Source organism: Apium graveolens, chromosome 6 (assembly GCF_009905375.1).
Source record: "Apium graveolens cultivar Ventura chromosome 6, ASM990537v1, whole genome shotgun sequence".
NCBI classification, from domain to species: domain Eukaryota; kingdom Viridiplantae; phylum Streptophyta; class Magnoliopsida; order Apiales; family Apiaceae; genus Apium; species Apium graveolens.
The window spans coordinates 59,902,550-59,916,417 of record NC_133652.1 but is presented as its reverse complement, the minus strand read 5'-3'; the positions used below and the strand labels follow the sequence as shown (position 1 = coordinate 59,916,417).

The 13,868-nt window shown below is 36.5% G+C and overlaps 1 non-coding gene across 1 annotated transcript; it reads left to right on the top strand.

Moving 5' to 3' along the window:
• Positions 1-536: 536 nt before the first annotated feature.
• Positions 537-643, top strand: LOC141669172 (small nucleolar RNA R71). Its single transcript, XR_012553462.1, has one exon. It is a non-coding gene; the product is annotated as a small nucleolar RNA R71 (small nucleolar RNA).
• The last annotated feature ends 13,225 nt before the right edge of the window (positions 644-13,868 follow it).

Sequence of the window (13,868 nt, the reverse complement as noted above, 5' to 3'; positions counted from 1 at the left end):
TAGCATACTGCTGTGGTTGCTGGAATCCAGGTGGGTTAAACTGTTTACTTACTCCTTGCTGATATGTTGGCTGAATAGCATTCTGATTATTCCCCCAGCTGAAATTTGGATGATTTCTGTTGTTAGGATGATAGGTCGCTGGCACAGGCTGCTGTTGTCGCTGATAATTATTCACATACTGAACAGATTCGTTGACAAGAGAACACTGATCCGTAGCATGAGAACCTGCACAAAGCTCACAAACCATAGCTATTTGATTAACTCCATACGTAGCCAAAGAATCAACCTTCATTGATAGCGCTTGGAGCTGGGCTGCAATAGCGGTGGCTGCATCAACTTCCAGAATACCTACTACCTTGCCTGACGTCATCCTCTGAGTTGGGTTTTGATGCTCGTTTGCAGCCATCGTCTCGATAAGATTATACGCCTCAGTATAGCTTTTAGCCCATAAGGCGCCTCCAGCTGCTGCATCGAGCATGGGCCGAGATTGGGCCCCCAAACCATTATAAAAACCACTGATTACCATCCAATCCGGCATTCCATGATGTGGACATTTTCTCAACATTTCCTTGTAGCGTTCCCAAGCCTCGCACATAGATTCTATAGTTTGTTGCGCGAACTGAGTAAGAGCACTCCTCATAGCAGTAGTCTTTGCCATTGGATAAAACTTCACCAGAAACTTTTACGCAAGATCTTGCCACGTAGTGATTGACCCAGCTGGTTCAGAATGTAACCAGTCTTTAGCTTTATCCCTCAGTGAGAATGAGAAAAGCCTCAACTTGATAGCCTCATCAGTCACGCCATTATACTTAAAAGTGCTGCAGATCTCGACAAAATTCCTTATGTGCATGTTGGGGTCTTCAGTTGCCGCTCCTCCAAAAGAAATAGAATTCTGCACCATCTGAATAGTGCCCGGCTTGATTTCAAAGGTGTTAGCTTGAATAGCCGGATGAAGGATGCTTGACTGAATGTCATCAATTTTAGGCCGAGAAAAATCCATAAGAGCTGGATCAGCTTGAACAATACGATCTCTCATGTTTACTGGTTCTTTCTGCTCAGTTCCTGAATCCGAATCCTCAAAATCTAACTTCTCCGGAGTATCAAGAACTTCGTCTTTCTCCTCAGCTGTATCTAAGGTCCTCTTGCGAGCACGAGAACGAGTTTGCATAAACGCTTGCTAAAGTACCTGAAACACAACCGAAAAGAGTAATTAACTACTACGTCCTAATCACTGAGTCCTAATGACCAATGATGGTAAGTACATAAACTAAACAAATACGCCGAGTCCCCGGCAGCGGTGCCAAAAACTTGTTAGGGCGAAATCACGCACTAATATTCACGCAAGTATACGCGTTCGCAAGTAATATAGAATACTTTCTAGTTCGTTCCCTCAGAGACTCAGACTAAGTTATTGTCTAATTAAACTCACTCACCAATGTATGATTACTTCTCAATGTTAAGATAACACTTAAAATTGTTGATTAAATATTAATTATAATTAACTACTTAATTAACCACTTAACTAACACTTCAATTTATCAATAATAAAACACTCATGAGATCACAACTTCATTATTACTTCCTTCTATAGCCATTGTTATTACCTTTAGCATGTGACAGTGATGATATTAATCGAATAACACGAAACTGATAAAAGCCAACTTTCATTGTACTAATACCATTCTACCAAGCATCCACAATTAAGATAGAAGTTGAATAGTCATCAATCATGTTGAGTTCCTATATGTCTACAGAAATTGACAACACAACGATTTAAGCACAAGTTATCCCTTTTGATTACATAGGGCAAATAAAACTGTTAGAGTTACCCACTAATCATGCACAACGTACATGAACCTATGCTAGCATGGCAAGTTCTAAATCTCAAGATCCACCGTCGCTTCACAAGAGATTAACACCCTATCTTATATGTTCGCGACGCACATAAGACGAATACGCAAAACCAATACTAGATATCATGCAATCATCACATACTAAAGTATTAAACAATTAACTAAAGAATTCCATAATAAATCCGTTGCAACCCCATGATCACGATTAGCCCATAATAGAACTTATCGCCATCATGGGTTCATATGAAATCATGATAAACAACACAAGAAGATAATAACTAAACTAATTATATTAAAACAGAGTACGTCACAAGAGTAAATAAGTCAAAGCAAGAAAACTAGCATCCAACGTTACAACGAAACAAGAATCACAAGAAAATATGCTTCCTCTTCGTTGCAGTGTGCTAAATCGGTCTTCTTCCTTTTCTCCTTCGCTTCTTGCGCCAAACACAATCTAAAACATAATCTCCTTTATATATCCCCTATGAAAACGTCTCAAATCTACTTATATAATAGTCCCATAAAACTCAGATTACATAGAAGTTGGAAGCCAAACAGAAGTAGAAATCTAAAATAATTCAGCTTTTTTCCCCCGACCCTGCACGGCCGCTCAGCATTTCTGCGCGGGCGCGCAAGGCTGCTGCGCGGCCGCTCAGCATTGCTGCGCGGGCGCGCAGGACCCTACTGGAAAAATTCCAGGTTTGCTCCGTTTCTTCGCCGTAATCTGCCCGTTCTTTTCCTCTCGCAATGGTGAACACATGCCAAGGCTTATTCTTGATGATTCCTCCTCTGAAATGCAACTAATACCCTGAAATGCATAAACACTAGAAAAACGCATCAAATACACAAAATACTTGATTTCAATATACCAATTTAAGCCATTTTAAGACGTTCTAAGTGGTATAAAATGCCACTTATCACAAGTCATTTTAGGACTTCTTGAGTGAGTCCTTGATAAGTCAACTCACTGACTTCTCGATAGGTTTAAAATGACTTATCGACAAGTCCGTGTAGAGTTCTCTAATAATGTTCATTCACAGAGTTCTCTACAAGTACAATTCTTGACTTATCAATAACTCAGAACTGAAATAATTTAAACTGATAAATTATTTTGGTAAATTACTTTTGGAAAATTTATTCTAATTTTATTTCGAATTTATTCAAATAAAAGTTAGAATTAATTCAGTCCACTTTTTGGATAAACTGTGTATTTATTTGACATTTCGATAAGTCAAGTTTGAGTTCTCTATAAGAGTAATTTTAAATGACTTCTCGACATGTACTTCACTTTTTTAAATGACTTCTCGATAGACAACTCCAAATGTCTATTTTTGAGTTCTCGACAAGTCATCTACTTTCACTATAAATACCCAGACTTCTCGATTAATTTGAACTTGGAATTTTTCAAAATTCTAAGTAAACTGAATATTTATTACTTCATATCCTCAGTATATGAACTTAATAAATAACAGATCAAAAGAAGCAAAAAGTATGAAAAACTGAACAAATTTAATTCATAAATTATGTTCAGAAAAAAACTTTTGACATACTTTGTCTCTAATTTCTCCGACTTATTGACACATCTACATGCTTATATGATTTCTTATTTACGTGGAAATAGGTTAGTCCAATGTTAGTAGACTAGTACATTATTTGTGTTGTTTTGAGTATGCTGATAGTGGTTAATTTATTTGACTGAATGCTGATAGGAGGAGTTACTTTTTGTGTAGGGAGTACGTGCTTATTTGCATGGGGAATAGTCACTCTCTAAAGTAAACTAATATTCTTGAGTACTTGCATGGGGAATAGTAATTAGTCATTTCTAACTGTCAAATATGCGTATGTATTTATTATTCGCATTATCCGGGCAACTCAAGAGTCTATTGGTTTCTATCTTTACTTCCTTTATATATTAAAAACGCCTCCCTCTTTATCATTCATCACCACTCTCTTTCTAACAAACTATTTTAGCCTCAAAACTCACCTATTGTTATTTTCGCTCCAATGGCTGCCCCCATTTTTCACACACTCAACCACGGTGTTTATCTTTCAGCTCGGAACTTGACTGACAATAAGGTCTATTATGACCTTTTTGGACTTCAAATCCGCATCAAGGGGTTCGTATGCAGCCTTTTTGATCTTCCACGAGAGATCTTTGATGAACTCTCATGGGATGATCAACTTGGTATTCTTTTCTTTGAGATGGAAGTCTCTCTCGAGCAGGAGAGACGAGCCAGGGTGGCTGAGCAGCAACGACTTGCTGCTCTGGAGCTGTAGGAGAGAATCATTTCTCTTGCAAACTCCATATCCCGAATGTACGAGCGCAGGGCAAGGAGGTTGGCGGCAGAGAAGAAGAAGCCCGAACTATAGTAGTTAGGATTAGGATTTACTTGTTAAATCTATGTCTTAATGTACTGTGTTTCCATTTTTAATGAAAGTTCTGATTCTTGTCTTGCAATCTCTTGTTTGTGCAATAATTACTATGTGCTTATATCTATACTGAATTTTGTCTTCTCTGCAATAATGCTTGCAACTAAAATATCTTACAATGTATTTGTCTAATGAAACTCCAAAAAGATACATTTGTTCAATGCATTACAGGTCTAATACAAGACATCAACAGGGAATTCAAATAATCAATTCACAGGTATTAGTGCTAAAACTGCAACTAAAACATTTCAAAACCAAACTGTAGTTTACCTAGGCACAGCAACACAAACACAAACTCAAATACAATCCCACTCAGGTAACTCTCAAAAGGAACCTGTTTTACAAAAGGACAAAATCCCCAAAATGTTCTTCAGTTGTTTTGTTGTTTGAGAAAAAGGAACTGGTATCACAAACATGGAAACTTACCAGCTTTTCAAGAATATCAGTAATGCACCTTCATGTGTAAAACAGTCTTAACGGATTGATAGGTTTGAGGGTAGTACTCCTGAGGGGGAGCTATCTAAATCCTCTCCAATTCAATTGGAGGTTCCACAAGAAGGAACAACTCCCCTCATAACTCTAGCAGAAGCTACCTTAGTAGTCAAAGCTAGAAGAATAATTGCCTATGACAATGTCATAAGAAAGGCAAGCTCAGCACATTCAAGTGCCAGTGTGTTTCAAGACACACAAGGGTTTGAGGCTGGTGCACATGGCAGTAACCCAGTCAAATCCCCTCCAATTCAATTGGAGGTTCCCACTACAAGTGGAGGACAACACATTATCATAACCACAGAGCAATCTGTGAGTCAAACTGTGACCCCAGTCATAGATGCTTATGCACTCATTTTTCTGGTAAATGAGTATGATTAGCCCTATATGGTCTTCCCCAAATCATATGATTACAGATTAACTCTTCCCAGCCACCTCTTATTTCTGTAGGACAAACAACAATTGAGCCTTTCATGTGAGAATGAAAGAAAAGATTGAGAGAAAAACAGAAAATAAGAGAGGCAGGATCCTTCTTGGCAAAAGGAGAGTTCGAATGAGTGTCTGGATTTAGCAATCCTTGTGAGGTAACTCTGACTTTTAAAAGTCATGAGACTAGTGCAGTGAAAAGTAGTGAGACTACTTATTCAAGAACAGAGAGCTTAGGATTTTCCTATTCTAATCTACTTGGTAAACTCATCACTACAGACTTCACTAAAACTTGAAGCTGCTGATAGTGTTCTACATGAACATTGACAAAAGCTTGAACAATGTGCATCTAGCTGGATCTTTCTTCATGAAGATAATGTCAAAAAGGGGGAGAATATATCTAAATGCCAAAACAACTAATGGATGTTGCCGGATAATAATATTATTTTCTTGATAGGGGGAGAAGGAAGAATAAATCTAAATGCAACTCACAAAAGAAGATCAAATTGGGTTCTGCATTTAGATAAAGTTTTGACATCATCAATCAGAACATGTGCATAATTTCATAATGAACAAATTGGGGGAGATTATAATATATAATAGTTGATGTCAAAGATTACTTGAGCTAACAATGTCATTAGCATATATGATCTGAGTGGAAGATTAATAAATAGTTATTTTCAGTAATCAGTTAAGCTTGGGGTCAACCCTAAGTAAGTTGCATTGTTATCTAAATTTGTATTTTGTACTTGTAACACTTAAAGTCTGTAAAAATGTAAAGGAGCAGACTTGAGTCTTTTTCCTAAAACAGTATCAAGCCTAAGGATTCCATCTGGAAGGAGATCAAGAAGATCATGCCTCAGAAGAATTTTAAAGAAGCTTGGAATTGAATAAATCTGTTTGGAGAAAAATGTTCCAAGTCAAGATCTCTACAAGTCACGGATTTAATGTTATAGAGAAGTCATTCGAGAACTCTAGAATGACTTATCGAGAAGTTATTCAAACTCCAGAGAGTACCGACGGATAAGCAATATATACTCGACGGATGAGCTATATATCCACTCAATGATTGAATAACATCTACTCGATGGATAAGCTATACATCTACTCGACAGATGAGTAATATCTACTCAACGGATAAGCAATATCTGTTAGGTCACACAACACTATAGAAGGGGGTTGAATATAGTGTTTATATAATCAAGTCGATTTAGAACACAAGTATGTAACAGTAATCAAGTTTATTCAATATAATAAGCTCTGTTACAAAGTAGGTTAAACTACTCTCTCAGTGATGAACAATATCACTAAGAGCTGCTAGGGTTACAATCAATAATCTTTCTCGTGAATGATAACACTTATAGTGTAAACCCTAAGTTGTGTTTATATAGTACACAGTTACAAGATATCTTCTAATTGATATGAAATATATCTCTTCCTAAAATATATCAATGAAATATTATCTTCTACAAGTCTTCTAGTCATCCAACTTCTAAAGCATATCTTCCTTTATTTTAGTCCGGATCCTCTCCTAGAAATCAGCCGCACTTTACTCATGAAGCATATCTTCCTTAAGTTCTAATATCACAAGTTTTGATAACTTAAGTTCTGATGTCTTCCTATCTTCAGTAAATCCTTATTTCCAGTAAGTCCTGATAAGTCCTGATATTAAGTTCTGAAACTAAACAAATCAGATTAGACATGACATCACAAATATATCTAACAATCTCCCCCAACTTGTAAATTATGAAAAATATACAAGTTAATAAATTTGATGATGTCAAAAATATTTAAGTACAAATGCAATGAGAGTTTATTTAGACAACTAACTACAACTTACAGTCCTTGCAGCTTTTAACAATCTTAATAAATCAATCTGAATCCAAAATGATTCTTGACAAAGTTTGATATCAGCTTCTCTTCTGCATTTCTTAGTACTTGAGCTAATGTAGCCTTGAATTGCTTCATTTCTTCATCTTGACTTCCAATCTGATAGATGGCAGTCCTAAGTGCTGAAATATGTTTTCTTTCCAAACCATCACCAAGTCTGATTATTCTTGGATGAGAAGAGTCTTCATTGTAGCACATGCATTTCTCTTTCAGAATAACTTCTATCATTGGAATTTCACTTCCATCATCTTCAACTATCTTTGGAATAAATTTTGCAACCCTTAATCTAGAGATTCTGGCTTTATCCCTAATGGTCTTCATTATGAAATTTGACGATCTTCTGGTAATCTCAGACTTTATCTCCAAAAGATAATGAAAGAATTGAAGTTCTTTCAGAGATTTATCCAGCACATCTGATTCTGACATTCTGTATGTTCTTCCATCTTTAAGAAACAGAATCAGCTTTTTTTGACATTACTTTTATCATGAGCATCCAGTACCACTTGAACAGATATAACCTTGTCAAGGTGTTTCTGTGTAACTTCCTCAAGTGGTTTGTCAGTTAATAAAAATGGATCTTTGATAGTTACTTCAATTCCTGTTTTGATCTTGGCTTCACTTGATCCTAACCCAGATCTGTCTCTTGCTTCTCTGGCATTCAATCCAACAGTCAAGAAATCAGATAACAGTTGATTTTTCTTAGGATCTGATGATGTAACATTTTTCCATAGGAGTTTCTTCTTATCAGTAACTGTCATCTTGTTCAAATCAACTTGAGCTCTGTCAGAGGTTGATGTCTTGATGATTTGTTCAGGATTTGCAGATTCTTCTGTAGCTTGCTGTTTTGAACTTTCTTCACTCTGAACAACTTGAGTTATGTCAGAGGTTGTCATAGATTCTTCTGTCACCTTTCTTCTTTTCAGAGTTTCAACAGTTTCATCTTCAGGAGCAGCATCATCAAAAACCTGAACCATCTTGCACACATGATCCATCAGTATTTGAGAAATTTTCATTTCCTACTTCTTGACTGTCTCCCCAACTTTTCCTTTTCCATTATCTTTGGGATCAGTAGTAGTTTGAGATCTAGTCCTTGATGTAGGAATCTATGTGGCAGATCTTTCTTTTATCACTATACCTTTCTCCTTAGGACTCGGAGGTTTCTTTGCATTAGAAGCTTTAGACTTAGGATTTGTCTTCTCAACTGCAAATCTAGCTTCTTCCTCCTTTAGAGTCTCTAAATCCATTCCAGGATTATCCTTGAGAAACAATCTTTTAGCAATTTATTCATCAAGAGTCTGAATCTTGGGATCCTTATAGTAGAAAGTAGTCTCCCTTCCCTTAAGCTTCAGAGTTTGTAAAAACTTCTGAAAGTCTTGACTTCTAGATTGAATCAAAATATCAGAACTTGATATCAGAGTTTGAGCATTCACAGCTTCATAATTTGAATTCTTCTGTGTAGAAGATTTGCTAGAATCAGAAATTAGTTTCCCTGAAGAAACTTTGTTGTTTTGCTTGCCTTGACCTTGACCTTTGCCCTTGCTAGGGTTTCCTGGTCATCTTCAGAATCATCTTTTTTCTTCAGTGATTTGCTAATTGAGCATTTGGACTTAACTACCTTCTCCCCTTTTTTGGCATCATCTGGCAGGAGTAGTGAAAGAAGGAGTTCCACCGAAGATTGGATTTCATTGAGATGTGTCTGTTGAGAAGCTTGATTCTGCAAGACCTCATCCAGTTGGACCTGCTGCTTTTCTTGAACACGCTCAATAGCTTCCACTTTGTCATGAATTGGTCTGATAAACCAATTCTTGTCTAGCTTGAGCATCAGGTCTAGCTTATCAGATGCTTCCAGAATTTTATCAACCTTTTCATGAGTCTTGAAGTGTAGAACTTGAAGTGCTTTAGTACTGAAAGCAATGACTTTAAGTTGGTGCTTGAAATCAGAATTTGTCAGCAACTCATCAGCTTTTTCAACATGTTCTGACAGAACATGTGAGCTGGGAATGAAGTCAGGTTCATTCCACTTCCTTGTCCATTCAACTCCTCCAAAAGTTTCCTCCCATGGAACAGGAGAATCTTCTTCAATAAACTTAAGCAGTGCCTCCTTCCCGAGAATTGGAGCATTAACTGGAGCACTTGCTGGAGCACTGTCTCCATAACATGAAGAAATCTCATCATCTTCTGATAACACCAGAGTGTGTGTAACTGAAGGAGATTTTGGAACAACTTTATCTGTTTCAGGTTCCAAATCCAGAATTGGAGTATTAGGAATTTCATCATTTAATGGAGAAACAGGTGGAGTTGACACTTGTGCTGGTGGTGCTTCCAGAAACAAGACAGTTGGAATATTCAACCTGTGAATGTCAATTTCAGGACTTAATCATGAATCTACAACTATAGCAGTTTCTTTGAGTGGAGAGATAGGAGGTGTGATCACTGTGTCTTGAACAGTGTCTTAAGGTGCTGGAAGGGCTTCAATTACAATAGGTTCTGATGAGATCAAAGATTCCTGATCCCCTTCCTCAGCAACTTCATATTGAGATTGTGTAATTTTCACACCTGCTCTAGCCTTCCTTGATCTGTACTTTAGTTGTGAAGGTGTTGCTTGAACAGCATCAGAACTTGAAAGTCTTTTTCTTTTCAAAATCCCAGAACCCTCAGCTTCATTCTGTTTCTGAGGAGTTACCTCTTCAACTTCTACCTCCTTCTGAAAAATTACCTTTTCAGCTTCTTTTGTCACAGGTTCTGATGCAGGAACCTGGACTTGATTATCCTCATCAGATTCATCCCTCAGAATAATCCTTCTTCTTCTCCTTGGTGGAGATTTAGGCACTGAGATAGTCCTTTTAGGCCTAGAGGATTTGTCAGATTTTACAACTGGCATTTTTTCAGAAGTACCGGAGGTTTTGAATTTGAGAGGTGAGGTTCTGATAATAGGTGTTGATGGTTGTGGTTGAGAGGTTTGAGCTGGTTGAGTATTGGTAGGTTGTTTAGGTGGAGGTTGTGCTGGTGCTACATCAGGATATATGGTACTGTATCAGAATTTACTAAGATCTGTTTTATAGATTGAGGAATTTGGAGGGGTCTTAGTACATTCTTCTTATTATCAGCATATAATAAGTCTGTGAAAGCCCTTTTGTGAAGTTTAAAGGGTTCAATTGTCTCACTAAAGTTCTGAGGTGCATCAGAACAACAAAAATTATATATAAGCTAACAGAATCTAGCAAAATATATTATGTTGCTATCTTCTTTCATCCTATCACCTATAAAACCCAAAATAGAAGTAGCATAATCAAAATGAGTTTGATTAAGAAGGGCACACCACCATCATCATATACCCCTGTTGTAAAAATAATGCTTGGGACCCATTTTCACCACCATCATCATATATCCCAGACCTCCAGAACTCCAGAATTTGTTTGCCTGGGAGAAGCTGTGGTTGGGTCAGAGCATACCCAATTTCACTTCGAGCGAGAAAATCTTGAATGAAGTGAAGTTCTGAAGGAGCCTCGTCCTTATTGAGAATAGCCATGTAGTTGTCGGGGACAAACTTGGCTCCATCATAGATAAGATCTTTAGGTGCCATTTATGTGAGAAATCAAGTTAAAATCGTTTGTTTGCAAGGTGTTTGATAAAATGCTTGTAAGAAAGTCCGTCAGAAAATAGAGAGAAAAAGAGAGAGAGAGTAAAAGATATAAGAGATTAAAGTAAGAGATAAGGTAAAATATTTGTATAATCTTTTATCTCTAATATTTATACTCTTCCCACTCAACGGCTCTTTTTGGAAGTAAAACAAACATGTGACACCTGGCAGCATGTAAACAGTCAATACATTATTAGTGGGCACGGTAAACGTGCAGTAATCATTGCTCACATGCGGTTACCAAAACAAACACGCAACCCATTAACCAAATGATTATCACTATTTTTATCTCACTTAATTATTTTCTGATAAATATGACCGTTATAATAAAAACTACAAATAAGTCAAGTAAATAAATAATGCCACTTAAGCATCAGGATTTGCATCAGAACTTGACTATTATCAGAATTTAATGATCATCAGAACATGGCTCCTGTACTCAAAAAAATGAATGACTGTTTCCGTGTTTCTTCACACAAATACTGACTGGTTTCTTCAAAGTTTAATCATCAGAACTTTCATCAGAACTTGTCCTCAGAATTTATGCAAATAATACTTAACTGTTTGTTAGAAACAACTTAATCACCACAGTATTTTTCATCATTCATATGGAGTGATAGTATGTGCATGTGCAAATGACCAGATAAAGATTAAAGTCTGGTAAACTTCAGTATATCTTAGAAATAAGGCATAACTAAGAAAAGTGCTTAAAATATGTCTTGAATTATGAAGTCTACTATGGAATAAAGTTATGCAAGAATCCACCTCACTGTTTGTGCTCATTTTATGCATCTTCTGAAATTCTTTAGACAGTGGCTTCTCAGTGTAAATGAGTTACAACTGCCATCAGAATTTATGCTGTTATCAGAGTATTTCTCCAGTAATCAGAGAATGTGAAAAGTCACCAAGGAAAATTAATTTGCTTTTCTAATGCATATTACTTAATACCAGCAATGCACTTGCATCTTCCCTTTCACATATTTACTCTAGATCTCAAAGGAGTACCTGATTTCAATTTTTCTTTTCTTTTGTTTTCTTCAGATAAGTGAGGCTTATCAAGCATGTAGTTCATCCTTAAGATTTACTGACATCAGAATTTGACTAGTAAGAAGCAATAATCTAGTTTGTGACTTAGTAATAAGATACACAAAGTAAATTTGACTAAGATCAAAATCAGAATTTGCTTGTGTTATTGATTTTCACATAAATAACTAATTCAAATATGGGATTCATAGTTTGTTAAAGACTACTAAGTCAGCATCTAACAAGATAATCCTCATTGGATTGAATAATCACAGAACATTCAAAACACTTTCAAAGTTTATAGAATCACATCAGATAATAAGCAGTGTTTAATATGTTACAATTTAAGCACAGATTACATTGAGATAAGAAAATCTGTAAACACTGATAATAAAGTCTGATGTATGAGAACAAAAACTAAACATATTTTGAGAAAGAACCTGAAACCATTTCAAGTTCATTTACCAGTCTTGTAAAAGTAGCTTCACATAGTGGTTTTGTGAAGCTATCTGCTAGTTGTTGATCTGTTGGAACAAAATGCAATTCCACTGTACCTTTCATCACATGTTCCCTTATGAAATGGTACCTAATGCTGATGTGCTTCGTCATTAAGTGTTGAACTGGATTTCCTGTCATAGCAATAACAATTTGATTATCACAGTAAATAGGTATTTTAGAAAATTCTAACCCATAGTCCAGTAGCAGATTCTTCATCCAAAGAATCTGTGCACAACAGCTTCCTACAGCAATATATTCTGCCTATGTAGTTGATGTAGAAATCTTGGATCAGCATGAAATCTTGCACAAAGACAGGTAGCATACATGATATCGGGTCTACTTGCAGTTAAATAAAGTAAAGAGCCAATCATACCTCTGTAGTTAGTAATATCTACCGATGCTCCAGTATCTTTATCTAACTTGGTGGCAGTGGTCATGGGAGTTGATACAGTAGAACTGTCTTGCATTCCAAACTTCTTGAGTAAATTTCTGGTGTACTTGGATTGATTTATGAAAGTACCTTTTTCAGTTTGCTTGACTTAAACTCCTAGAAAATAGCTAAGTTCTCCCATCATACTCATTTGATATCTTGACTGCATAAATTTGGAAAATCTTTCACAAAGTTTTATATTTGTAGAGCCAAAGATGATATCATCAACATATATCTGTACCAAAAGTAAGTCATTTCCATGGTTGAGGTAGAATAAAGTCTTGTCAATTGTGCCTCTGTGAAATCCACTTTCCAGACAGAATTGTGTCTGAGTCTCATACCATGCTCTAGGAGCTTGTTTTAGGCCATAAAGTGCTTTGTCAAGCCTGTAGATATGATTTGGAAATTTTGGATCTATAAAGCCTGGAGGTTGTTCAACATATACCTCTTCTTCCAATTCTCCATTGAGAAAAGCACTTTTCACATCCATTTAAAAGAGTTTGAACTTCTTGTGAGCAGCATAAGCCAAAAAGATTCTTATGGCTTCCAATCTAGCAACTGGAGCAAATGTTTCATCATAGTCAATACCCTTCTATTGAGAGTAACCTTTAGCAACCAACCTTGCTTTGTTTCTTTTAATTATACCATCACTGTCAGTTCTATTTCTGAACACCCATTTTGTACCAACAATGGATCTGTAGTTTGGTCTTAGCACTAGGGTCCAGACTTTATTTCTTTCAAATTTATTTAACTCTTCTTGCATTGCTTGCACCCAATCGGCATCTTGAAGACCTTCTACCACTTTCTTTGGTTCAGTCTGAGATAGAAATAAATGATAGAGATATTCATTTGATGTTGTTATTCTAGTTCTGACACCTGCTTCAGTATCTCCAATTATTAAGTCAGGTCTATGTGATTTAGTCCACTTCCTTGCAGATGGAAGTTGATCTCTAGAACTGGATCCTCCTACATGATCCATGCTGTCTCCATCACCTCTTTCTGATACTCGCCCTGAAGTTATGCTCTCTGAGATTCCAGAATTTGAGTTGGATCCTTCAGGAATTGAAGAATTAGAGTTTCCAGAATTATCATAATTTGGCTCATCAGAACTTGTTGAATCAGAACTTGAAGAGCCAATGACCAGTTCTGATGCTTCTTGAGAGTCTTGAGATGTGGTATGATCAATAGC